This window comes from Triticum aestivum, chromosome 7B (genome assembly GCF_018294505.1).
Source record: "Triticum aestivum cultivar Chinese Spring chromosome 7B, IWGSC CS RefSeq v2.1, whole genome shotgun sequence".
NCBI lineage: Eukaryota > Viridiplantae > Streptophyta > Magnoliopsida > Poales > Poaceae > Triticum > Triticum aestivum.
The window spans coordinates 21,462,718-21,490,241 of NC_057813.1; the positions used below are offsets into that span (position 1 = coordinate 21,462,718).

At 44.4% G+C, this 27,524-nt stretch overlaps 1 pseudogene; it reads right to left on the bottom strand.

Moving 5' to 3' along the window:
* Positions 1-4,647: 4,647 nt before the first annotated feature.
* The window catches only part of LOC123157574 (uncharacterized), a 53,160-nt pseudogene continuing 30,283 nt past the window's right edge, over positions 4,648-27,524 (bottom strand).

Consider the following 27,524-nt stretch of genomic DNA (forward strand, 5'->3'; position numbering starts at 1 on the left):
CTTGTGTCATTTGCTTATTGCGCCGTAACCATGGATAATCTTCATCGTTTATCAGGATGCTGGGGTCAGCCTTGACTTTGAAGGGAGGAATTTCATGAAACTTTTCATAATCTTCAGACATGTCTGTCTTGTCCTCCACTCCCACGATGTCCCTTTTTCCTGAAAGAACTATGTGGCGCTTTGGCTCATCGTATGATGTATTCGCTTCCTTATCTTTTCTCTTTCTCGGTCTGGTAGACATGTCCTTCACATAGATAACCTGTGCCACATCATTGGCTAGGACGAACGGTTCGTCAGTGTACCCAAGATTTTTCAGATCCACTGTTGTCATTCCGTACTGTGGGTCTACCTGTACCCCGCCTCCTGACAGATTGACCCATTTGCACTTAAACAAAGGGACCTTAAAATCATGTCCGTAGTCAAGTTCCCATATGTCCACTATGTAACCATAATATGTGTCCTTTCCCCTCTCGGTTGTTGCATCAAAGCGGACACCGCTGTTTTGGTTGGTGCTCTTTTGATCTTGGTCAATCGTGTAAAATGTATTCCCGTTTATCTCGTATCCTTTCCAAATCAATACAGTCAAAGATGGTCCCCTGGACAACAAGTACAGCTCATCACAAACAGTGTTGTCACCTCTGATACGTGCTTCCAACCAACTGCTGAAAGTCCTGATGTGTTCACATGTAATCCAGTCGTCGCACTGCTCCGGGTGTTTGGAGCGCAGACTGTTCTTGTGTTCATCGACATACGGGGTCACCAAGGTAGAGTTCTGTAGAACTGTGTAGTGTGCTTGAGACCAAGAATATCCGTCCCTGCATATTATTGAGTCCCTTCCAAGCGTGCCTTTTCCAGTCAGTCTCCCCTCATACCGCGATTTAGGGAGACCTATCTTCTTAAGGCCAGGAATGAAGTCAACACAAAACCCGATGACATCCTCTGTTTGATGGCCCATGGAGATGCTTCCTTCTGGCCTAGCGCGGTTACGGACATATTTCTTTAGGACTCCCATGAACCTCTCAAAGGGGTACATATTGTGTAGAAATACGGGGCCCAGAATGACAATCTCGTCAACTAGATGAACTAGGACGTGCGTCATGATATTGAAGAAGGATGGTGGGAACACCAGCTCGAAACTGACAAGACATTGCACCACATCACTCCTTAGCCTTGGTATGATTTCTGGATCGATCACCTTCTGAGAGATTGCATTGAGGAATGCACATAGCTTCACAATGGCTAATCGGACGTTTTCCGGTAGAAGCCCCCTCAATGCAACCGGAAGCAGTTGCGTCATAATCACGTGGCAGTCATGAGACTTTAGGTTCTGAAACTTTTTCTCTGCCATATTTATTATTCCTTTTATATTAGACGAGAAGCCAGTCGGGACCTTCATACTAAGCAGGCATTCAAAGAAGATTTCCTTCTCTTCTTTGGTAAGAGCATAGCTGGCAGGACCTTCATACTGCTTTGGAGGCATGCCGTCTTTTTCGTGCAAACGTTGTAGGTCCTCCCGTGCCTCAGCTGTATCTTTTGTCTTCCCATACACGCCCAAGAAGCCTAGCAGGTTCACGCAAAGGTTCTTCGTCACGTGCATCACGTCGATCGAAGAGCGGACCTCTAGGTCTTTCCAGTAGGGTAGGTCCCAAAATATAGATTTCTTCTTCCACATGGGTGCGTGTCCCCCAGCGTCACTCGGAACAGCTAGTCCGCCGGGACCCTTTCCAAAGATTACGTGTAAATCATTGACCATAGCAAGTACGTGATCACCGGTACGCATGGCGGGCTTCTTCCGGTGATCTGCCTCGCCTTTGAAATGCTTGCCTTTCTTTCGACATTGATGGTTGGTCGGAAGAAATCGACGATGGCCCAGGTACACATTCTTCCTGCAGCTTGCCAGGTATATACTATCGGTGTCAAGTAAACAGTGCGTGCATGCGTGGTATCCCTTGTTTGTCTGTCCTGAAAGGTTACTGAGAGCGGGCCAATCGTTGATGGTCACGAACAGCAACGCCTTTAGGTTAAATTCCTCCTGTTTGTGCTCATCCCACGTACGTACACCGTTTCCATTCCACAGCTGTAAAAGTTCTTCAACTAATGGCCTTAGGTACACATCAATGTCGTTGCCGGGTTGCTTAGGGCCTTGGATGAGAACTGGCATCATAATGAACTTCCGCTTCATGCACATCCAAGGAGGAAGGTTATACATACATAGAGTCACGGGCCAGGTGCTGTGATTGCTGCTCTGCTCCCCGAAAGGATTAATGCCATCCGCGCTTAAAGCAAACCATACGTTCCTTGGCTCACTTGCAAACTCATCCCAGTACTTTCTCTCGATTTTTCTCCACTGCGACCCGTCAGCGGGTGCTCTCAACTTCCCGTCTTTCTTACGGTCCTCACTGTGCCATCGCATCAACTTGGCATGCTCTCTGTTTCTGAACAGACGTTTCAACCGTGGTATTATAGGAGCATACCACATCACCTTCGCAGGAACCCTCTTCCTGGGGGGCTCGCCGTCAACATCACCAGGGTCATCTCGTCTGATCTTATACCGTAATGCACCGCATACCGGGCATGCGTTCAGATCCTTGTACGCACCGCGGAAGAGGATGCAGTCATTAGGGCATGCATGTATCTTCTGCACCTCCAATCCTAGAGGGCATACGACCTTCTTTGCTGCGTATGTACTGTCGGGCAATTCGTTATCCTTTGGAAGCTTCTTCTTCAATATTTTCAGTAGCTTCTCAAATCCTTTGTCAGGCACAGCATTCTCTGCCTTCCACTGCAGCAATTCCAGTACGGTACCGAGCTTTGTGTTGCCATCTTCGCAATTGGGGTACAACCCTTTTTTGTGGTCCTCTAACATGCGATCGAACTTCAGCTTCTCCTTTTGACTTTCGCATTGCGTCCTTGCATCGACAATGACCCGGCGGAGATCATCATCATCGGGCACATCGTCTGGTTCCTCTTGATCTTCAGCAGCTTCGCCCGTTGCAGCATCATCGTGCACATCGTCTGGTTCCTCTTGATGTTCAGTAGCATCACCGTATTCAGGGGGCACATAGTTGTCATCGTACTCTTCTTCTTCGCCGTCTTCCATCATAACCCCTATTTCTCCGTGCCTCGTCCAAACATTATAGTGTGGCATGAAACCCTTGTAAAGCAGGTGGGTGTGGAGGATTTTCCGGTCAGAGTAAGACTTCGTATTCCCACATATAGGGCATGGACAACACATAAAACCATTCTGCTTGTTTGCCTCAGCCACTTCGAGAAAATCATGCACGCCCTTAATGTACTCGGAGGTGTGTCTTGAACCGTACATCCATTGCCGGTTCATCTGCGTGCATTATATATAATTAAGTGTGTCAAAAATCATTACAGAACATCATGAATAGATAATTAAGTGACCAAATTAATAGAAGTTCATCATCACATTAAAACCAAAGTACATACATAGTTCTCATCTAACAACATAAAGCTCTGCAGAGCATCTAAATTAATTAAACCATACACTGAAACTATGTAAAACATTTCAATGCGAAAACAAATGCGATCATAATCGCAACCAATGTAACAACTGATCCAACGGCATAATGATACCAAGCCTCGGTATGAATGGCATATTTTCTAATCTTTCTAATCTTCAAGCGCATTGCATCCATCTTGATCTTGTGATCATCGACGACATCCGCAACATGCAACTCCAATATCATCTTCTCCTCCTCAATTTTTCTAATTTTTTCCTTCAACAAATTGTTTTCTTCTTCAACTAAATTTAACCTCTCGACAATAGGGTCGGTTGGAATTTCCGGTTCAACAACCTCCTAGATAAATAAAATCTATGTCACGTTGGTCGGCATAATTGTCATAAACAATAAATGAACCAATAGTTATGAAAAGATAATATATACCACATCCGAATCATAGACAGGACGAGGGCCGACGGGGGCGGATACCAAAACCATCGCACTATATAAGATGCAATAATAAAAGTAAGAAAATTATACAAGTATCTATATAAATATACAAGTAAGAATTTTTTTTCCTTTCAGAAAGAAGATAAGAACAAGGGGCTCACCACGGTGGTGCCGGCGACGAGATCGGCGCGGGCGATCGACGGCGGTGAAGACGGGGACGGGACGTGACGGACCGCTAAACCTAGACAAATATTGAGGAAAATGGAGCTTGGAGGTCGAGCTTGGAGAGGAGAAAGCTTAAGTAGTGTGGCTCGGGCATTCCATCGAACACCTCATGTGCATAGGAGGTGAGCTAGAGCACCACAAAGCTCTCCCCTCGCCGGCCACAAAAAACAGAGCACTGGGAGTGCTCTGCTCGCGGGCGAGGGGTAGATATAGGCAACTAATTGGTCCCGGTTCGTGCCACGAACCGGGACTAAAAGGCAGCCTTTGGTCCCCGTTCACGCCACCAACCGGGACCAATGGTGGTGGGCCAAGAGCGAGGCGCATTGGTCCCGGTTCGTCCCACCAACCGGAACCAATAGGTCCAGCCGAACCGGGACCAATGGCCCACGTGGCCCGGCCGGCCCCCGGGGCTCACGAACCGGGTCCAATGCCCCCATTGGTCCCGGTTCTGGATTGAACCAAGACTAATGGGCTAACCCGGCCTGGACCATTGCCCCCTTTTCTACTAGTGGGCGAGGTTCGTGATCCTGTTTGCGCGGCACATGTAGTACAGCGCCTTGTCCACCTCGTCGCCGCCGCTGTGGGCTGCGCTATTGGGCATCCTGCCGGTCTTGGCGGTGGCATTTGGGTCGCCGGAGACATTGACCTTGGCGAGGCCATCCGTAGAGGCATCGACTAGGTCCAGATCATCATCCCTGTCGGGCTTGCTGTCGGGAGGACGGTTTTCCGGGGACGGGGGCCTTGCCGCCAACGGGGCACTCGACACAGCGCGGGAGGAGGTGCTCCTCGACCATCTTGATGTCCAGGAGGGCAGCCATGCCGCGGTCGATGGCCTGGGCCTGGGTGGTGGGGCGGGCGGGAACTACTGCGCGAGCAGCATGTCGTGGAGCTACTCGTCGTTCATGACCATGAAATCCATGTTGGGCGTAGAGAAGCGGACGCCCATCTGGCGAGAGAGGCGGATGCAGGTGGTGACCGTGAAAGCCATGCCTTGGCCAATGAAGTAGACCTTGAAGAGACCCGTTGCAAGCACACCGAGCTTGGCGTTGTGGTCTTGAGCGGTGGGGCCAGGTGAAAGTGCAACTAATCCCCGGGTGATTTTGGTAATTCATAACAACATATATCTCATTGAACTAATATCCATTCAAGAAAAATGTTTCAGGATGTTCAATGTATGGCATGGCATGACATAGAGATGTGGAGCCCTCAAAATGCTAAGGACAAGGATTGGCAAAAGCTCAAGATTCTCCTTTTTGTTTAAGTGATCGAAGATCACATTGAGTCCATATGAAAGCCAATACTATTAAAAGGGGATGCGGTGTTGCTTAATGATCTTGTTACTCAAGTGCTTAGTGATATTGTTCCAAAAGCATCAGCCACTTTCTCTATCCAAATATGTCAAAACCCTAAACTCCAACTCGGCCCCACCGATATTTTCTATCCGAAGCAACCGAGTTCATCTTGACATAGCCACTGCCAGAAACCCTAACAGTTCGGTCACACCGATACGGATCTCGGTATCACTGAGATGGCCTTGCTAGCTCTCTGTGACTTGTTGCATTCACTTCGGTCTCACCAAGTTGTTGCAATCGGTCCCACCGAGTTAGCTTGACGGATTCTCTGTTGCTCATTACACTCACTTTAGTCTCACCGAGATGATGCAATCAGTGCCATCGAGATGAAGTTTTCCCTAAGCCCTAGCACATCGGTCCCACCCAGTTGTTCTAGTATGTCACACCGAGATTCCTAACGTTCATATTTTTGAACAGATCGGTGCCACTGAGTTTCCTAATTGGTGCCACCGTGACGTGTCAAAAGTGTGTAATGGTTAGATTTTGTGTGGAGGCTATATATACCCCTCCACACCTTCTTCCTCATGGAGAAGGGCCATCAGAATGTTCCTACACTTTCAGCATTCATTTTCTGAGAGAGAATCACCTACTCATGTGTTGAGATCAAGAGATTCCATTCCAACCATTTGAATCTTGATTTCAAGCCTTCCCCAAGTTGCTTTCCACTAAAATCGCTCTTCCACCATAGCCCAATCTATGAGAGAGAGCTGAGTGTTGGGGAGACTATCATTTGAAGCACAAGAGTCTACATAATGAGTCTACATAATGGTAGCAGCACATCAAGTTAGTTTGATTGAACTAAACTGAAAACATAAGTCTACATAATGGACTCGCTAGAGATTATCATAGATGAAGTAGATTGACTAATAAGGAGGGCCATGGATGAACAATGCAAGGGATTCCATCTTTTGGGTATCTTGTCGACAACATCAATCAATCAGCACTAGCAAAAAAAGAAATTCCTTCTTTTGAAGGCAATTTTTAAAGGCGATTCCTTTGGTGAAACAAGTGTCCATTTTGGGGAAGAGCCAGCCTGTGGCGGCGCCCTTGGTCCACAGAAACAAATAGAAGGACAAGTCAAAACTGCACAACATAGTAGAGTGCCACATTCTAGAAAGGAACACAAATGCTCAGCCATTGTATTATTCTACAATAATTTGTTCCTACAGACAGATGATCTGAAAATGAATGCCATACTTTTCGCTCCCCAGATCCATTGTGAGTACCAGAGTATGTATGTTCCAGCATATTACTGATGATTCTCTGTCCCAGTAGAGCGATTCAAAGAATTAGTGTGGCATTTGCTGTCGTATGTTGTTGTGGCGGTTGCTTTATAATCTAAAGCGGGGGAAACCCCTTTTTCGTGATTCAAAAGAATCAGTAGGGACATGAGGGCACCACACATAATATCATGAGGCACAACACAAGGTTACTAAACATTGTGCCTGAATGATGCTTCCATTCCCAGATAACCATGCAAAGCACACCAGAATCCTGGTACTCCATGCAAAAGAAAACATAATTTGTAAACATAGGATGCAAACTAGGATTCGGACTGAAAAATGGCATCACAAAACATGACCAAAACACATAACAGTAGCAGCTCCATATAGATGAAGCTCCTGCAATTCGACAGATCGTCCCAAAGATAAATTAAGATGCAGTTCAACACTACAACACTATATTGATTACCCCAAATTGAAGAACCTAAGATAGATTACACAATGGTTGTCCAAGAATTAACTGAAGATAGATAGTAGTAGTAGCATAGCATGCACAACAGATTAATCTGACTGACCCAACTGAAGTGAACTGAAATCATAATTCTGCATTATAAAGTAGCTAGAGAGACGACTGATAAGAGGAGCATGGCTTCGATGAGTGATTCAAAGGTGAAGTAGTGGGCTGCCTAATCTGATGAGGGATCAGGTGAAGTAGTGGGCTCACTAATTTGCAATGATATGAACAAGATGCATGAATGGGACTGTCAGATTGATGAACTCGAATAGGGAGGACCAAGAGAAGGGAGAGGTTTGGACTTTGGACCTCAACTCCGAGGTAGGTGTGCTTGTCAGTCAACTCGGTGAGGCCGGCGACCTCCTTGGGGTCGAGGAAGCAGGAGAGGACGGCGATGGCGAGGTCGATGTGCTTGATGGCGAGGCTTGTGTGTTAGATTGATTGCTCCTCCAATTGCCCCAACGGCTCATTGGGCCCTTGACCCACGCCCTGATCGGGGGCGTCCAGCCCAAGCAAGGCTGGTGGGCCCCTGTCGCGCAGTGCTATAAAGAGGAGGTGGGGACCAGGGCACAGGGTATGAGGTTCGTCACCGCCACTGTTCCCCACTCCTAACCCTATCCGATCCAGAGAGAGGCACTAAAGCGATGGGAAGCTCCACTGCCACCACTCACGCATTCTCTGCCATCACCGCCGTAGCCATCCACCATGGCCATTTCGGCGTGGTCATCCACCTATGGTAAAGGTAAACCACTGCAAATCACCGACCTAATCTAGCCTAGTGATCCACAGCATATCAATGGTATCAGACAGGCTAGAATCTAGATTGATTTCGGTACAAAGGAAAAACAGAGAAAGAAAAAAGACCCCCTCCCCTCAAGAACCCTAGAAGGGCGGAGAAAATCAAAAAAAGAAGCAAAAGTCACCGGAGTAGGGCCTCGGGCCTCGCCGGCAAAGCAGCGCCGCCGTCATGGCCGCGCCAGTTCCTCTCGATCCCCACACGCATCGGCAAGCCGAGGTGCAGGGACGAAGAACAACCCCTTCGGGGGCAAAGTGCACCGCCATCAAACCGCTTGACATCGGCGCGCTCTCCTTCGGGAGCTCGTGCACGCCAGCAAAGGGATCGGTAGGGGCGCTGCCGCTCCATCGAGGTGACCGCCGTCGGGCAGTAAGGGGGCAGAGGAGGGTGCATCTGCATCGCTCTCTCTGTCACGGGAGATGGAGGATGGAGGGAGCAGAGAAAGGGAATGGAAACAAGAGGCGCAGTGCAGCGTGGTGGCCTTTCGGCATCGTCGCCGGCGGCCGGGCCTAGCTCCCTTTTTGTCGCCCTCTGCTGGATAGGCTGGCGACGGGAGAGAGATGGGAAGAGGAATGGAGAGAGGAAGGACGGGGAAGGAAAAGAGGAGGAGGCGCAGCACGGTGGCTTCGGCGCCATCGGCGGCGACCGGGCCGTCGCCGTCGGCGTCTCAGGAAGGGAGAGTCGAAGGGGTCGAGAGAAACGAAAGACGGGAGGCGCTAGGTTTCGGTCGGGGGCTCACCCTCCTAGTTTTGATTGAGCGATAAGAACGGAGGACCCTTCGATGGAGATCGACGGCCAAGGGCGAATACCTAGCTCTAGACCGGCCATTGGGCCGAAAGAGAGGGGCACGCCAGGCCGCCTTGCTTGCCCTCGCGCCGGGCCTCTTTTCGGCTGGTACAGGAGGCGGCCCAGGCCAGAGCAGGGCACGCGCGCTGCGGGCCTTTTGGGCCGGCTGCAGCTGCTGCGCGCGTTGGGCGATGGCAGGCCCGCACGGTATTTTTATTTTTATTTTTTTTGTCTGTTTGTTGTCCAGCTTTTTGGACAAAATCTCATATGGTTTTTTCTATTCAAAAATTATTCAAAGAAAATTTTTGTTTAGAAATAGAAAAGTAAAAGTAATACTTCTAAAAAGAAAAATGTCCATGAATTTTTTATTCATGTTTTCCGCTGCAAAATAAATAAAAGTGCTCTTTTAAAAGAAAAAGGAAATTCTTAGAATATTGTAAAGTTTCGCTGCAAAGTAAAAGTTTTATCCTCGGATTAAATTGGAACCAACGGGAAAATTTAATTGGAAGAACAGTTTTTGAGAGAAGTTTTTTTTCACTTGTGGGTGAAATCAGATTCAGATAGCTTTTTCTATGACAGTAGAAAGATATTTGATTAAAGTTTAATTATGGTATTGTTATTTTCTGACCAACGTTGATGATGACAATATTACAATTCAATGAGTCTTATAGTTAAAAGTTCAAATTTCTGATAAATTTGTATCAAAGTGACCATGTAACAGCCCCAAAATTGGGTTATCAATTTTTGTGCCGTTATTCCTTCCTGGCACTCATTTCCAAAATCTTTCTCCTGAGTTTTGCTGATGACCCTGAGAATTCTTGTCATTTCCAACCTTTCAAAACTTGCTCATGTCTTTTTTCAGTGGGCAAGACCTCAGTTGCATCATCTTAAACCCTCTCAAACCCTAATTCCAAATTTTTGGGATTTGAATGTGGCCTTTGTGATTACAAAGGAGCCATCATTTTCCTTGATCTGTTGATCACCCCATCTATTCCTAGAGACCCTCCTATCCTTTTCAATCTTGGATATGCAAAAATATTGCCAAGTCCCATGCAATATTTTTGAATTGTGATTTATTCCTTTTCTTGCATGTCTGAGGAATAAAATCAAAAGGCATAGCTAGCCATCTCCTAAATTCATGTGAATTGGTGGAGTTGATAATTATGCCTAATCCAAGCTCTGGAAATTATATTGGCCATCATCAAATAAGGAAAATTGCCTTTTCTTATTTAATGCCAATATTCCAATTTTGCCACTTTTTAAAGGAACTACTATTTTTATAGCAAGGAAAATTCCCATATAAATTGTGGAGCTTGTCCTTGCTATATAATCACTAGTTCCATATTTATCTCATGTTCTACAGATCAAAATTTTGGCACATGATCCAATGCAAGTTTCTGCCTTCTCTGAAATTTTGCAAAGGAAGTGCCTTATCCCTAATTCCTGTTGAGCTGCAAATTGGTAGGGTGATTAATATTGATAAATAACCCATGTATAGCAAAGATGAGCTCAATCCAATCATCCCAGCTTCCTGTGCATTTTTTCAAAGTTTCTGACCAGATTGTCACTTTGTAAAGGAAGTACCTTCATGGAGTTTCCAAATGGGATGAAACTTTTCCATCCTCTCAAGTATCCCAAATCATTAGCCTTCACCAAATTCAGCTCATTTCATTGAGCTATGTGAGCACAGGAGCAATTCTTGTTCTCTGTCCAAATTTTCAGTTTGTGAAGCAAGTATATTTTATCTTGCTCCATTATGGCTGAAAATAATTCCAAGCCTTCTCCTATCCATATAACCCACCTACCTAAGAGTTTGGATAATTTCATTTAGCCAATATTTTCCTAGGAGTTTCCCAAGTTTCTGGTCAAAAGTAATGCTTGTAAAGAAAGTACCAATTTGGCAAGTCCATTTGGTGTGATCTTTTTATAGCATCTACCTATGACCAAATCATGAGGATTTGCCAAGTTATAGCTCAATCCAACACTCCTAGTGAGTGCTTGTTCATCATCTAGTTTCTGGACCAGATTTGGCATTTGCACTGCAGCTATGCTGAATCATTGTGCTAATGCCCTCATAATTCCTAGGACCGTATTCCTTGTTACCCTAAGCCTGCTAGACATCAACTTTACCATTTCACCTCTCTGGTTTTACCTCTAGCATGTTGCCAAGTTTGCAGCAGTAAACTTGTGGAGCTTGGTTTACTCAGCTCAATTTGTCTCTGCCCGTTTCTTTACCGTGGTTGTACTCCGCTCTGAAAGGACTATGCGGCAGACATGAGCTGGCATCAGTAAAACCTCCAGAGTGCGCCATGCCAGTGGTGACCACGAGGGCAGCCAGCCAAAACGGTGGTCTAGCCACTGTTGGCCTCGGCATCGTTGCTCTAGCTGGATTTGGCTCGTCCCCGCATGTCCAGTAGCTCCGCATCGTCGTCGCCGTTCGCCTAGACCATGTTCCCCCTTCGTTTTCTTCTCCGACGAGCCGTGCCAAGGGTCGAGCAGTGCGCGCCCGTGAGCTTGTCTTCTTCCTCGCTTTTGTCTTCTTCTTCCTCTCGTCCGCGAGCGCCCCTCATCTCCGTGAGCTTCTGCTGCTCGTCGTGATTCCCCTCGTCGCCTTCCCGTCCCTTCCCGCGAGCCTTGCGCGCGCCAGAGCCCTGGCCGGACTCGTTCCGCGGCGACTGGCTCGGCATCTCCTTGCCCGCATATTTAAAGGCCTTCCCCCGAGACTCCGAGCACTCCAGCAGCCCCCCTTCCTCCCAGCAACCTCCCTAACCAGTCACCTGAGCTCCTGGAGCTCCCCATCCTCTTCCCATCGCCATGGCCGCCGCCTCGGGCGTTGCTTGATTCCGGTGCTGCCTCGCTCCCCTTGCTGTTCCTCCGCCACCACCGCATCCCCCAAGGTCCGGCGAGCCTTCAAGTAGCCTCAGCCCCTTGCCTCCCCCACCAGAACCGCTACCTCGCCGGCGACCGAAGCTTTTCCCCGCCGTCCGCCATGCTCTAAGTCGCCGTCACTCCCCTCATTTTTGGAGTCCATGGAGTGGGGGAATGGATGCGCCACTCCCCAAGGAGCACGCTGGTGGACGAAGCCTCACCAGAGGTGGCCCGTGTCGTCGGGGCTCGCCACCGGAGCGCGGCTGTCCTTTGCCCCGTGGGTGCGCGTCGGGGAGAGGAAGGCGATGGCCAGGTGATGACCCACAAGTATAGGGGATCTATCGTAGTCATTTCGATAAGTAAGAGTGTTGAACCCAACGAGGAGCAGAAGGAAATGATAAGCGGTTTTCAGCAAGGTATTCTCTGCAAGTACTGAAATAAGTGGTAACAGATAGTTTTGTGATAAGATAAATTGTAACGAGCAACAAGTAACAAGAGTAAATAAAGTGCAGCAAGGTGGCCCAATCTTTTTTGTAGCAAAGGACAAGCCTGGACAAACTCTTATAATAGGAAAAGCGCCTCCCGAGGACACATGGGAATATCGTCAAGCCAGTTTTCATCACGCTCATATGATTCGCGTTCGGTACTTTGATAATTTGATATGTGGGTGGACCGGTGCTTGGGTGTTGTTCTTACTTGAACAAGCATCCCACTTATGATTAACCTCTATTGCAAGCATCCACAACTACAACAAAAGTATTAAGGTAAACCTAACCATAGCATGAAACATATGGATCCAAATCAGCCCCTTACGAAGCAACGCATAAACTAGGGTTTAAGCTTCTGTCACTCTAGCAACCCATCATCTACATATTACTTCCCAATGCCTTCCTCTAGGCCCAAATAATGGTGAAGTGTTATGTAGTCGAAGTTCACATTACACCACTAGAGGCTAGACAACATACATCTCATCAAAATATCGGACGAATACCAAATTCAGATGACTACTAATAGCAAGACTTCTCCCTTGTCCTCAGGAACAAACGTAACTACTCACAAAGCATATTCATCTTCATAATCATAGGGGTAATAATATGCATAAAGGATCTGAACATATGATCTTCCACCAAATAAACCAACTAGCATCAACTACAAGGAGTAATCAACACTACTAGCAACCTACTAGCACCAATCCCGGACTTGGAGACAAGAATGGGATACAAGAGATGAACTAGGGTTTGGAGATGAGATGGTGCTGGTGAAGATGTTGATGGAGATTGCCCCCTCCCGATGAGAGCAGCATTGGTGATGACGATGGCGATGATTTCCCCCTCCCGGACGGAAGTGTCCCCGACAGAACAGCTCTGCCGGAGCCCTAGATTGGTTCCGCCAAGGTTCCGCCTCATGGCGGCGGAGTCTCATCCCGAAAGGTTGCCTAATGTTTTTTTCTCATCGAAAGACTTCATATAGGAGAAGATGGGCGTCGGAGAGCCACTGGGGGGCGCACGAGGTAGGGGGGCACGCCCTAGGGGGGGGCGCCCCCACCCTCGTGAGCAGGGTGTGGGCCCCCTGGCCTTCATCTTTGGCGACGATTTTTCTTTATTTATTTTAAGATATTTCGTGGAGTTTCAGGACTTTTGGAGTTGCAAATAGGTCTCCAATATTTGCTCCTTTTCCAGCCCAGAAATCCAGCTGCCGGCATTCTCCCTCTTCATGTAAACCTTGTAAAATAAGAGAGAATAGCCATAAGTATTGTGACATAATGTGAAATAACAACCCATAATGTGATAATTATCGATATAAAAGCATGATGCAAAATGGACGTATCAACTCCCCCAAGCTTAGACCTCGCTTGTCCTCAAGCGAAAAGCCGAGAACAATAAATATGTCCTCATGTTTAGAGGTAGAGGCGTCGATAAAAATAAAATATGGACATGAAGGCATCATGATTATTTCCATAACAGCAACATATATAGATTTTGTCATATGATTACTTATGTTCAAGTGATGATCTTTTCACAATGCAAAAGTATGAATCAGAAACCTTATTGAGCACCAACAAATTATAATCTCAGTCATTGAAGCAATTGCAATTTATCATAACATCGGAAAGAGTCTATGTCAGAGCTTGAAAGCAAGTCCACATACTCAACTATCACTTAGTCCTTCAGAATTGCTAACACTCACGCAGTACTTGTGGTTACGGTGTTTTAATCGGACACAGAGAAAGATAGGGGCTTATAGTTTTGCCCCACAACCTTTTACATCAAGGGTAATGTCAACAATAATAATTCATGCTCCCCTACATCCAATTAGATATATATATATATCATGTTCTTTCCAACATGCTGAGCTTGCCAAAGGATAAAATGAAAAAGGAAAGGTGAAGATCACCGTGACTCTTGCATAAGGTAGAGGATAATAATAAAAGATAGGCCCTTCGTAGAGGGAAGCAGAGGTTGTCATGCGCGTTTAGGGTTGATGTACAAAATCTTAATGCAAAAGAACATCACTTTATATTGCCCCTTGTATGTGGACCTTTATTATGCAGTCCGTCGCTTTTATTACTTCCACAACAAGTTCGTACAAAGCTTATTTTCTCTGCACTAATAAGTCATACATATTTAGAGAGCAATTTTTATTGCTTGCACCGATGACAACTTACTTGAAGGATCTTACTCAATCCATAGGTAGATATGGTGGACTCTCATGGCTGAACTGGTTTAAGGGTATTTGGAAGCACAAGTAGTATTTCTACTTGGTGCTGAGAATTTGGCTAGCATGAGGGGGAAAGGCAAGCTCAACATGTTAGAGGATCCATGACAACATACTTTATCTCAGATATAAGAAAACATAACTTATTATGTTGTCTTCCTTGTCCAACATCAACTCTTTAGCATGTCGTATTTTAATGAGTGCTCCCAATCATAAAAGATGTCAATGATAATATATCTGTATGTGAAACCTCTCTTTCCTTATTACTTCCTATTAATTGCAATGATGACCAAAGCTATATTTGCCAACTCCCAACAACTTTTAATCATCATACTCTTTCTATGTGAAGTCATTACTTTCAATAAGATCAATATGAACTCTTTGATTCTTTTTATTCTTTTTCTTCTTTCTATTCACCCAAGATCATGGCAAAATAATCAAGCCCTTGACTCAACACTAATCTTTATTATATAGATAGATCACGGACTCGATTACATAGAGGGATCATAAAGCAAAACTCAAAACTAGATCATGCCATAAACTTTATTCTACTAGATCAAGATACTACTAATAGGATCGAACTAAGAAAAACGGTAAAGATAGGAGTTGTGATTGTGATACGATACCGGGGCACCTCCCCCAAGCTTGGCAGTTGCCAAGGGGAGTGCCCATACCCATGTGATTATGTCTCCTTCTTTGTTGTTGGAGAAGGTGGAGGTTTTGTTGACTTAGTTGATGGCATAGACTTCTCCCTTAATTTGCGCTTTAGGACGACATTTTGATCCCTCAGATCATCAATCTCCCACTCTAGGGTTAATATCTTCTTGCATAAGTCATGCTTATTTTCCTTCAAGAGACGAAAAGGGATAAACTCGAACTTTGGTTGCTTTACCCTATCAAGGAGACCTGACTTTTTGAGCTCCACATGCATGTCCCCAGGTTGAGGTAATGGGGTTTCATCTTCTTCTGAGCTCGTCTCTTCCTTCCCCTTGGGTTCATAGTCCTCTTCTTCCTCCGTGGTCCAACCATCATGCTCCACATCTCCATAGACCTTAGGATTTGCTAGATATTCATCCACATAGCTTTCTCCTTCCGAATCCTGGGATGACATGTTGATCTAATCTGCAATAGGACAGCTAGAAACAAGAACAGAGGATATTTGCGTGATACGAGATTAAAAACCTTCGGGAGAATATATAATGAATTTTTACCGACCAAAATACGTATCGTGCAAGAAAACGGAGTCCGGAGGGCCCACGAGGTGCTCACGAGGTAGGGGGCGCGCCCAGGGGGGTAGGGCGCGCCCACCACCCTCGTGGGGTACTCATGTCCTTCCCGAACTGCCACTTATTTTTCTATTTTTCTAAATATTCCAAAACGGAGAAATATTGCCTTAAAAATTGTTTTGGAGTCGGTTTACTTACCGTACCACATACCTATTCCTTTTCGGAGTCTGAAACGGTCTGGAAAGTGTCCCTTATGTATTCCTCTGGGGTTACGGTTTCAATAATATTGGTTTCAACATTTATAGGATTACCTGAGATATAGTGTTTGATACTTTGACCGTTTACCACCTTCGGATTTGTGCCTTCGAAGTTGTTGATTTTTATGGCACCGGAACGATAGACCTCCTCGATAACGTAGGGACCTTCCCATTTAGAGAGAAGTTTTCCTGCAAAAAATCTTAAACGAGAGTTGTATAGCAATACATAATCACCTACATTAAACTCATGCTTTTGTATTCTTTTGTCATGCCATCTTTTAACTTTTTCTTTAAACAACTTAGCATTTTCATAAGCTTGGGTTCTCCATTCATCAAGTGAGCTAATATCAAATAACCTTTTCTCACCGGCAAGTTTGAAATCATAGTTGAGCTCTTTAATAGCCCAATATTTTCTAGTTCGAGAGGTAAATGGTATGCTTTTCCATAAACCATTTTATACGGAGACATACCCATAGGATTCTTATATGCAGTTCTATAGGCCCATAATGCATCATCAAGTTTCTTGGACCAATTCTTTCTAGACCTATTAACAGTCTTTTGCAAAATTAATTTGAGCTCTCTATTGCTCAATTCTACTTGACCACTAGACTACGGGTGATATGGAGATGCAATTCTATGATTAACATCATATTTAGCAAGCATTTTACGGAAAGCACCATGAATAAAGTGTGAACCGCCATCGGTCATTAAATATCTAGGGACTCCAAACCTCGGAAAAATAACTTCCTTCAGCATTTTAATAGAGGTGTTATGATCAACACTACTAGTTGGAATAGCTTCTACCCACTTAGTAACGTAATCAACAACAACTAAAATATGTGTATATCCATTGGAGGCAGGAAAAGGTCCCATATAATCAAAGCCCCAAACATCAAACGGTTCAATAACAAGTGAAAAATCCATTGGCATTTCTTGACGTCTACTAATATTACCAATTCTTTGACATTCATCGCAAGACAAAACAAACTTACGGGCATCCTTGAAGAGAGTGGGCCAATAAAAACCGGATTGCAATACCTTATGTGCACTTCTATCTCCAGCGTGGTGTCCTCCATAAGCTTCAGAGTGACACTTGCGTAGGATCTGTTCCTATTCATGCTCAGGAACACAACGTCTAATAACACCATCTACTCATTCTTTATAAAGATGTGGGTCATCCCAAAAGTAATGTCGCAAATCATAGAAAAACTTTTTCTTTTGTTGGTATGTGAAGCTAGGTGGTATAAATTTAGCAACAATATAATTAGCATAATCAGCATACCATGGAGTGCTACGAGAAGTGCTTATGACATTTAATTGTTCATCAAGAAAGCTATCATCAATAGGTAGTGGGTCATCAAGAACATTCTCTAACCTAGATAAGTTGTCTGCAACAGGGTTCTCACCTCCTTTTCTATCAACAATATGCAAATCAAATTCTTGCAGCAAGAGAACCCATCTAATAAGTCTAGGTTTTGCATCTTTCTTTTCCATAAGATATTTAATAGCAGCATGATCACTGTGAATAGTTACTTTAGAATCAACAATATAGGGTCTGAATTTATCACAAGCAAATACAATTGCTAAAAGTTCCTTTTAGGTGGTAGCATAATTTCTTTGAACATTGTCTAGAGTCTTACTAGCATAATGCATAACATTTAAGTTCTTATCAACTCTTTGCCCTAGAACAGCACCTACAACATAATCACTTGCATCACACATAATTTCAAAGGGTAAATTCCAATCAGGTGGCTGAACAATAGGTGCAGAGACTAATGCTTTCTTAAGTATTTCAAATGCTTCTACACAATCATCATCAAAGACAAATGGTACATCTTTTTGTAATAAATTAGTCAGAGGCCGAGAAATTTTTGAGAAGTCCTTAATGAACCTCCAATAAAATCCGGCGTGACCAAGGAAACTTCTTATACCTTTGATGTCCTTGGGACATGGCATCTTTTCAATAGCATCAACCTTGGATTTATCAACTTCAATACCTCTTTCAGAAACTTTGTGCCCCAAGACAATACCTTCATTAACCATAAAGTGGCACTTTTCCCAATTCAAGACAAGATTAGTTCCTTCACATCTCTGCAAAACTCGATCAAGATTGCTCAAGCAATCATCAAAAGAGGATCCATAGACGGAAAAGTCGTCCATGAAAACCTCACAATTTTTTCACAAAAGTCAAAGAATATAGCCATCATGCATCTTTGAAAGGTAGCAGGTGCATTACATAAACCAAAAGGCATACGTATATAAGCAAAAGTACCAAAAGGGCATGCAAAAGTAGTCTTTGATTGATCTTTAGCCGACACAGGTATTTGAGAGAAACCAGAATGACCATCTAGAAAGCAATAATGTGTATGTTTGCATAATATTTCTAGCATTTGATCAATAAAAGGTAAGGGGTAATGATCTTAGTTGCTTTATTTAATTTGCGGAAATCAATTACCATCCTATAACCTGTGATAATTCTTTGCGGGATCAATTCATCTTTATCATTAGGGACAACAGTAATACCTCCCTTCTTAGGGACACAATGGACAGGACTTACCCACTGACTATCAGCAATGTGATAAATTATACCTGCCTCCAGAAGCTTGAGTATTTCTTTTCTTACCACTTCTTTCATTTTAGGATTCAAGCATCGTTGAGGATCACGAACTGGTTTGGCATCCGCTTCCAAATTTATTTTATGTTGACATAGAGTGGGACTAATGCCCTTAAGATCATCAAGAGTATATCCAATAGCGGCACAGTGCTTCTTCAGAGTTTTCAATAATCTTTCTTCTTCATGCTCTGAAAGGTTAGCACTCATAATAACAGGATATATTTTCTTTTCATCAAGATAAGCATATTTAAGATTATCAGGCAACATTTTAAGCTCAAACACGGGATCACCCTTGGGTGGAGGAGGATCCCCTAGGATTTCAACAGGCAAATTGGGTTGCGGAATAGGTTCCTGTTTAAAGAATACTTCATCTATTTCCCTTCTTTCATTCATGAACATATCATTTTCATGGTTTAGCAAATAATGTTCTAAAGGATCACTAGGAGGTACGCCAATAGAAGCAAGACCAATAATTTCATCCTTACTAGGCAATTCTTCCTCACGATGTTGTTTACTAAATTTAGAGAAATTAAACTCATGAACCATATCATCCAAGCCAATAGTAACAACATTCTTTTTGCAGTCTATCTTAGCATTAACAGTGTTCAAAAAGGGTCTACCAAATATAATGGGACAAAAGCTATCTTGTGGAGAACCAAGAACAAGAAAATCAGCGGGATATTTCATTTTTCCACACAAGACTTCAACATGTCTAACAATTCCCATTGCAGATATAGTATCTCTATTGGCAAGTTTAATTGTAACATCAATATCTTCTAACTCAGCAGGTGCAATATCATGCATAACTAGAACATGACGGCGCGCTTTGCCGCGCCTGCCATATATTGACAACAAATAACAAAACCATTTTAAAAGAGGGTTCTGAATGGTACACTCATCCAAAAAATGTTTGTATAGTTTGAATGGGTTGAAATATGCACGAAACATATTTCTGAGGTAGTAGTTCAAAGCTTTAAACCATAAATCAAAAAGCATTGTTGCACTTTAGCCTAACTATCTTACCCAAATTAACATGGCTACGTCCTGTGCGCTCCAAAAGTGGAGATGCAGCATGGAATCACTGCATTTAGACTGTCCTAAATTTTTACCAAGCCGTAGTCAATCTATTGCATTCTTATAGTGTTGTAAGTATATGATGCATAGAACATCACATGGGCACTGCGAAATGCAGCAAGTCACGGCATCTTGTGTCCGGGACCGGGTGCATACATCACCATGAGATAGGTCTATCTCAGTCACACAAATTCTTTTGCTGCCAATGGACTGAAACCTGAAATGACACAACTGAAGTCGAATGCTCAATTAATTTCAAGAACCACCACGTGAGTTGACTTGAGATTCTTTGTCTAAGAGAAATGCACTTGGCAGCACTGAGGTAGCAGCCAGAATTAGAACGCGACCATTACAACCCAATGCAACTGTATATTTATTTGTCCTCACAGGTTCTTAAGTTCAACACCGTGGGGGAAGAATGAACCAAGTTTAGCTAGATGAAACACAAAATTTACTGGAGCTTAACAACAGAACATCTACTTTCAGGAAATAGTTGTGAATATAGTCAATCGACAAAGGGACAACATTTCCAGAGTAAATTGCTATAATTACTTTCAGGAGTAATACACGAAAACTAGAATAAAAGTTCATTAGGAAACAAGCCTTGGTTTAGTGAAAAGTGTAAATAAAGAGCACTCTATACATGAACTTCACATCTATCAGAGTACAATCATGGATGAGACAACAATTTACTCCTAATGCTAGGAACAAATCTAATATTAGCATTTTTTTCGAAAAGGCATCTCCCATTAGCATCGTCATGAAAAAACTAAATCTCAACTCACGGATCAGCACATCATCAGTACTTGATCAACGCAAAAACCATGCAAAGATGGTCCAAATTAGGTACAAATCTGACACAACCGGAATCAAATCTCATACTCACTTGGACAATGGCAAGCTAACAGGAGATATAAAAACAAAATCATAGTACAATATTTCTGTGAATCTGGCATGAATTCCAACCACATGTATAGATTCTTGGGCTTCCTCGGATCGTCTTCACAGGGTAAAAACGAACTCACTGTCCATCAACGAAAAAGGAATAGGAGGTATATGTAATTAAGAACAGGCAGAACAAGTAAGAACAATCAAAAGCAAGCAGGGGTGGAACTTTATCTCAATGTTTACCCGTGTCCGCTTCAGTGCAAAGAGGAGAAGCGACAAAGAGCAGACATGGCCGCCATCGCTAACCTCAACACGTGCGAGCAGTTTTGCCTCCAGCAATTTCCAAACAATTTCTACAACAATAACAGAACTACAATTACAGTAGGGAATAAGCGATTATCCATCCAGACCAAAGAAACAGATCCAACCTAGGTAACAAGAGATGACTGCCGGGGCAAGCAAATGGAAAAGACATATGGAACCCCATATATATGGGGAAATTGCAAAGGAGGCAAACAGGGAGTAACACACCTCCACTCTGAGCAATAGTAATGGAAAGGGGGACGGCGACCTTCCTCGCCATTATTTGGCCGCCGTCGTGGGGGTGAAGGAACACAACACAACATGGAAGGAATTAAGAGAGACAGACAGCACTGACGGGCCTCATCTACTTTCTGGGCCTGTCTATACTTTTCATATTTGTGTCGGCCCGGTTCACGAGAGATTGCCCAAGTCAATCCACGGAGCAGCAGCCCGATTACAGTGTGATAAATGCACATAAGCGAGTTGTGTGACGACTGTGAAATCTGGACCATCTGTAAGCGTGATCGAACAGTCTAAAATCTCAAATCACTCTGGTTGCTCGTAGGTGGCTCTGTTATACTGTTTTTCAATTTCTTTGTATAAGTCAATGGGTATTACACTAGCACTAGCACCCATATCACATAAGCCATGATAACAATGATCTCCTATTTTAACAGAAATAACCGGCACGCCTACCACAGGTCTATGTTTATCTTTAGCAGAAGGTTTATCAATTCTAGCAGTTTCACCACAGAATTGAATAACATGCCCATCAATATTATCAGACAAGAGATCTTTAACAATAGCAATATTAGGTTCTACTTTAACTTGCTCAGGAGGTGTATAAGTTCTAATATTGCTTTTACAAACAATAGTTGAAGCTTTAGCACGATCCTTCATTCTAACAGGGAAAGGTGGTTTCTCAACATAAGAAGTGGGAACAATAGGATCATTATAAGTGACAGTCTTTTCTTCAACTTTAATAGGTGCAGCTACTTTTACTTCTATGGGAGGATGATATTTAAACCACTTCTCCTTGGGGAGATCAACATAAGTAGCAAAAGATTCACAAAAAGAAGCTACTATCTCAGAGTCAAGTCCATACTTAGTGCTAAACTTATGGAAAATATCGGTATCCATAAAAGATTTAACACAATCAACTTAGGTGTCATATCTGACTCCTTAGCTTCATCGAGGTCCCAATCTTCAGAGTTGTGTTTAATTCTATCCAATAAATTCCATTTGAATTCAATAGTCTTCATCATAAAAGAGCCAGCACAAGAAGTATCGAGCATGTGCGATTGTTATCAGAAAGCCGAGCATAAAAATTCTGAAGGATTGCCACTTTTGAGAGCTCATGATTGGGGCATGAATATAACATTGATTTAAGCCTCCCCAAGGCTTGAGCGATGCTTTCTCCTTCGCGAGGCCAAAAATTATATATATAATTGCGATCACGGTGAACAAGATGCATAGGGTAATACTTTTGATGAAATTCCAATTTCAATCTTTTATAGTTCCATGACCTCATATCCTCACATAGCCTATACCATGTCAATGCGTCTCCCTTCAAAGATAAAGGGAAGACCTTCTTCTTAACAACATCATCGGGTATACCTGCAAGCTTAAATAGTCCACAAACTTCATCCACATAGAGTAGATGTTCATCAGGATGCTTTGTTTCATCTCCTGTAAAAGTGTTAGCTAGCAGTTTTTCCATCATACCCGAAGGAATTTCAAAAGGAGTTTCATTTTCAATAGGTTCAGTAGGTTGAGGAGCAACTCTTTGCTCTACTGGACGGGGTGAAGATAGCCCGAACAAGCCCCTTAGAGAATTACTTTCCATAGTAACAAGTGACAGTAAATTTCAGCACGCTATATAAATTTTTTCTTACCAAATTCCACCTACCAAAGGCGCTACACTCCCCGGCAACGGCGCCAGAAAAGAGTCTTGATGACCCACAAGTATAGGGGATCTATCGTAGTCCTTTCTATAAGTAAGAGTGTCGAACCCAATGAGGAGCAAAAGTAAATGATAAGCGGTTTTCAGCAAGGCATTCTCTGCAACTACTGAAATAAGTGGTAACAGATAGTTTTGTGATAAGATAAATTGTAACGAGCAACAAGTAACAAGAGTAAATAAAGTGTAGCAAGGTGGCCCAATCCTTTTTGTAGAAAAGGACAAGCCTGGACAAACTTTTATAATAGGAAAAGCGCTCCCGAGGACACATGGGAATATTGTCAAGCCAGTTTTCATCACGCTCATATGATTCGCGTTCGGTACTTTGATAATTTGATATGTGGGTGGACCGGTGCTTGGGTGCTATTCTTACTTGAACAGGCATCCCACTTATGATTAACCTCTATTGCAAGCATCCACAACTACAACAAAAGTATTAAGGTAAACCTAACCATAGCATGAAACATATGGATCCAAATCAGCCCCTTATGAAGCAACACATAAACTAGGGTTTAAGCTTCTGTCACTCTAGCAACCCATCATCTACTTATTACTTCCCAATGCCTTCCTCTAGGCCCAAATAATGGTGAAGTGTTATGTAGTCGACGTTCACATAACACCACTAGAGGCTAGACAACATACATCTCATCAAAATATCGAATGAATACCAAATTCACATGACTACCAATAGAAAGACTTCTCCCTTGTCCTCAGGAACAAACATAACTACTCACAAAGCATATTCATGTTCATAATCAGAGAGGTAATAATATGCATAAAGGATCTGAACATATGATCTTCCACCAAATAAACCAATTAGCATCAACTACAAGAAGTAATCAACACTACTAGCAGCCTACTAGCACCAATCCCGAACTTGGAGACAAGAATTGGATACAAGAGATGAACTAGGGTTTGGAGATGAGATGGTGCTGGTGAAGATGTTGATGGATATTGCCCCCTCCCGATGAGAGGAGCGTTGGTGATGACGATGGTGATGATTTCCCCTCCCGGAGGGAAGTGTCCCCGGCAGAACAGCTCTGCCGGAGCCCTAGATTGGTTCTGCCAAGGTTCTGCCTCGTGGCGGTGGAGCCTCGTCCCGAAAGGTTGCCTAATGTTTTTTTCTCATTGAAAGACTTCATATAGGAGAAGATGGGCGTCGGAGAGCCACCAGGGGGCCCATGAGGTAGGGGGGCGCGCCCCAGGAGGGGGGCGCCCCCCACCCTCGTGAGCAGGGTGTGGGCCCCTTGGCCTTCATCTTTGGCGACGATTTTTCTTTATTTATTTTAAGATATTCCGTGGAGTTTCAGGACTTTTGGAGTTGCACAGAATAGGTCTCCAATATTTGCTCCTTTTCTAGCCCAGAATTCCAGCTGCCGGCATTCTCCCTCTTCATGTAATCGTTGTAAAATACGAGAGAATAGCCATAAGTATTGTGACATAACGTGAAATAATAGCCCATAATGCGATAAATATTGATATAAAAGCATGATGCAAAATGGACGTATCACGAGGCTGGCGCGTTGACCTGGCCAGCAGGCCCCACAGCCCCACCTAGCAGCGACCCAGGCGCCCGGCCCCGCCTCGGTCGCGTTGACTGGTCCAACGCCAGCGTGGATAAGTGGACGCGCCCGCCACGAAGCCATTTTCCTGATTTGAAAACGTATTCTCAGAAAGACGCGTTCAGTTTTTCCTCCAAGGGCCTGTTTGCTAAAAAGTTTTCACCGATAAGTCCCTGAACTTCAACCCTTCGTATCTTGACAACCGTAACTCCGATTAAGGTGATTCCAACGCCCACGTTTTTGTTTCGTCGAGTCCGTTCTGATGAGATCATTTTCAATGTGGTTTGACATATTGAAAATGAACATTTTTCCCTTGTCCGTAAACAGCCCCCTCCGAGAGAGAATTGTTTCCTGCAAATTTTTCCGCGGTCGTTTCTCGCTTCTTGCTGGAGTATTTGTCAACCCCCAGGCAAGCCAACCTCTTAGCATGAGCCCCAAACTTGCATGTTGACTTTTCTTGCACCTTGTGTGTGTAGTTGCAGTTGTTTCATATCGTTTTCGTCTGCAGTTATTCCGTTATGCTTACTATGCATGCTTGTGTTTTCATGCTATCTTTTGCCATGCTAGTTAGAATGTTGTTATTGATACTATCATGTTACTACTCTACTTTATTTCCATGTCATTGTTATAAAACACTATGATGATTGTAATGCACCGTTGGTACGCTAGTACTTGGTACTGTCATACTCTTTATGTTATAGTTGTTCACTTGAGAAGCTCGATATTCTATCCAAGCATTTGTATGATGTATGCTCGTTGTTGCATTCATGTTCATGATGATGGAGAATGTAATAAGGTGACTTAATAATAACAAACCTCCTCCGTCATCGATGAGATCGAGTCATAGTGCCGCCAAATCGAACTTTTCCAGTGCAGCCACATTTGCTGGTATGGGACGGCCTTAATGCGATCTATTGTCGTGCCTGTGGTCGGTGCCTCCAACTTGGGAAGGTTATGGGCGTGCGCTACCCTGATCAGGTAGGCGGACATAAGCCTTGTGAGCCCGTTGTTAAGTTTTTGGTACCGGGTCCCAGAGTGGATCGTGGCCATGACGGTGGCCGTTGTGTCTTGAGGTAGACACGGGGCCACCCAGGACTAGCCCAGTGGGGAGTGAGTCAGAGTGGCAGGGAGAGTGTCATTGACAGTAGATCGGTTTCGTCGGAATGTCGTTGTCCACCCGAATGGGATGACGATGCCATGGGTTCCGTGGTGTGGGTACATTAATGCGCTACCTCTGCAGAGTGTTTATAAAATCTATCGATAGCCGCGTCCTCGGTCATGGGCACAAGTTCGTAGTAGGTCACACTATCGGGTCTTGGTCGAAATGGAGGATAAACCGAAAATAATTAAGCTGATTAATGTGGTTGTGATCGCTGTAAGGATCACGGGCCAGTTATTGGCCGTGGTTGTGATCGCCATAAGGATCACGGGCCAGTTATTGGTCGTGGTTGTGATCGTCGTAAGGATCACGGGCCAGTTATTGTTCGTGGTTGTGATCGTCGTAAGGATCACGGGCCAGTTATTGGTCGTGGTTGTGATCGCCGTAACGATCACGGGCCAGTTATTGGTCGTGGTTGTGATCGCCGTAAGGATCACGGGCCAGTTATTGGTCGTGGTTGTGAACGCCATAAGGATCACGGTTTGAGACCAAATATTGGTCGTGGTTGTGATCTCCATAAGGATCACGAGATGTCTCTAGGTTGGCACGTTTGTGATCCAGTAATGATCACCGTCTGTAAGAGAGTCCGAGGGACTCGGTGCACAAGTTTGGTTGCATTGCATGAGTAGTGAGTTTTATTTGCATTTAAAGAACATGAGATGATTGCATGTTATGTCTGCATTGGATATGATTGGTAGTTTATGTTCAGCATAGTTTCATGATGCCATGCCATGTTTTGATTGAGCTTATGCCATGTTATTGCCATGTGGTAGATGATATGATGTTGTTCATGCTCAGTTGATCTATATCATGCCATGCTTAGTTTATGATATGAGATAGGTTGTTGCAGACGCTTGGTTCTTGCTTTGTCATATGTTTGTTTTGATGCTATGTATTTGGTTGTCTTGCAAGTACATTCAATGTACTGACCTGGCGTGTCATGCCAGTTTTGTCGGTCGTACCCGAATTGTTCGTTGTTCCGTCGTGCTAAGCCGTAATCTTGCCAGTCCTGTGAGTTGTGGAGCCCAGCCAGAGTGATATGCTGCCAAGACTTCCACCGCCATTTAATTAGACTTCCGCTATCATGTAAATAGCCTTAGGGCTATGCCAGAAGATTATATTCATCACTGATGTAATCATATACACATGTATTTGATGAATATTCTTGTACCTGGAATGTTGTATCATGGACCTGTCGTGCGTCAGGTGTTATCCTGGGCTGACGTGTGAAGGCCCCCTGCTACATGCGGACCAGGGTGCCACAGGGCTTGGTATCAGAGCAGCCAGGCTAGCATAGATTATCCTAGCATTAGATCACCGCCACCATCAACCCGTAATGACCCCAAAGGATTTGACCCATCCCTGGCGCCCGGCATGGCCACTGTTAATCAACAGGTGGCGCAGTCGGGACCGACACGTCCTCACCCCGCTGTCCCTGCCTAGTTATCCGTGGAGCAACTAGCAACCCTATCCTTTCTGGTCGGACGCACCGCTTTCCCTTCGCCATTAAGGGAAAGGGGCCACGCCATGCGGGCCTGTCCCGCGTAGCTGCCTATAAATACTATTTCCGCTAGCTGTATCGCTTGCTCCCCAGTCCGCCATGTCCCTGTAGAGAAGCTTAGCTAGTAGCTCCCCAGTCATGGCTAGCAGCTCCAAAACTTCCACGTATTACACCCGCACCTATGCCGTCAACCACCCTGGCTTTCCACCCCTTCTTGCCGAGATGCTTACCAAAGCATTTGGCGGTAAGACTAGCCCCGATTACCTGGTGTTCCAATCGACACTCTTCCCTCACATTCATCGCTTTGTTGCAAGAGTGCACATCAGCTTAGGCCCTGCAGCAGATGTCCAGCCTTTGGTTTTACAGGGTAGAGCCATGCCTACCTCTGGTTTAGCCATTCAAGCCGCTGCTGTGCAGGCTATCCTACACCTCCGAACCAACTTCCCGCATGTAGCAACAAGGCAGGAGTTCTGCTTCTTCCCCACTGTGTCAAACGCAGTAATGCAGCCTTCTCCCATTAGCCAAGAAGATGATCCCACAATCCCTCGCCTGGTGCAATACATCACTGCCCAGAGGATGTTGAT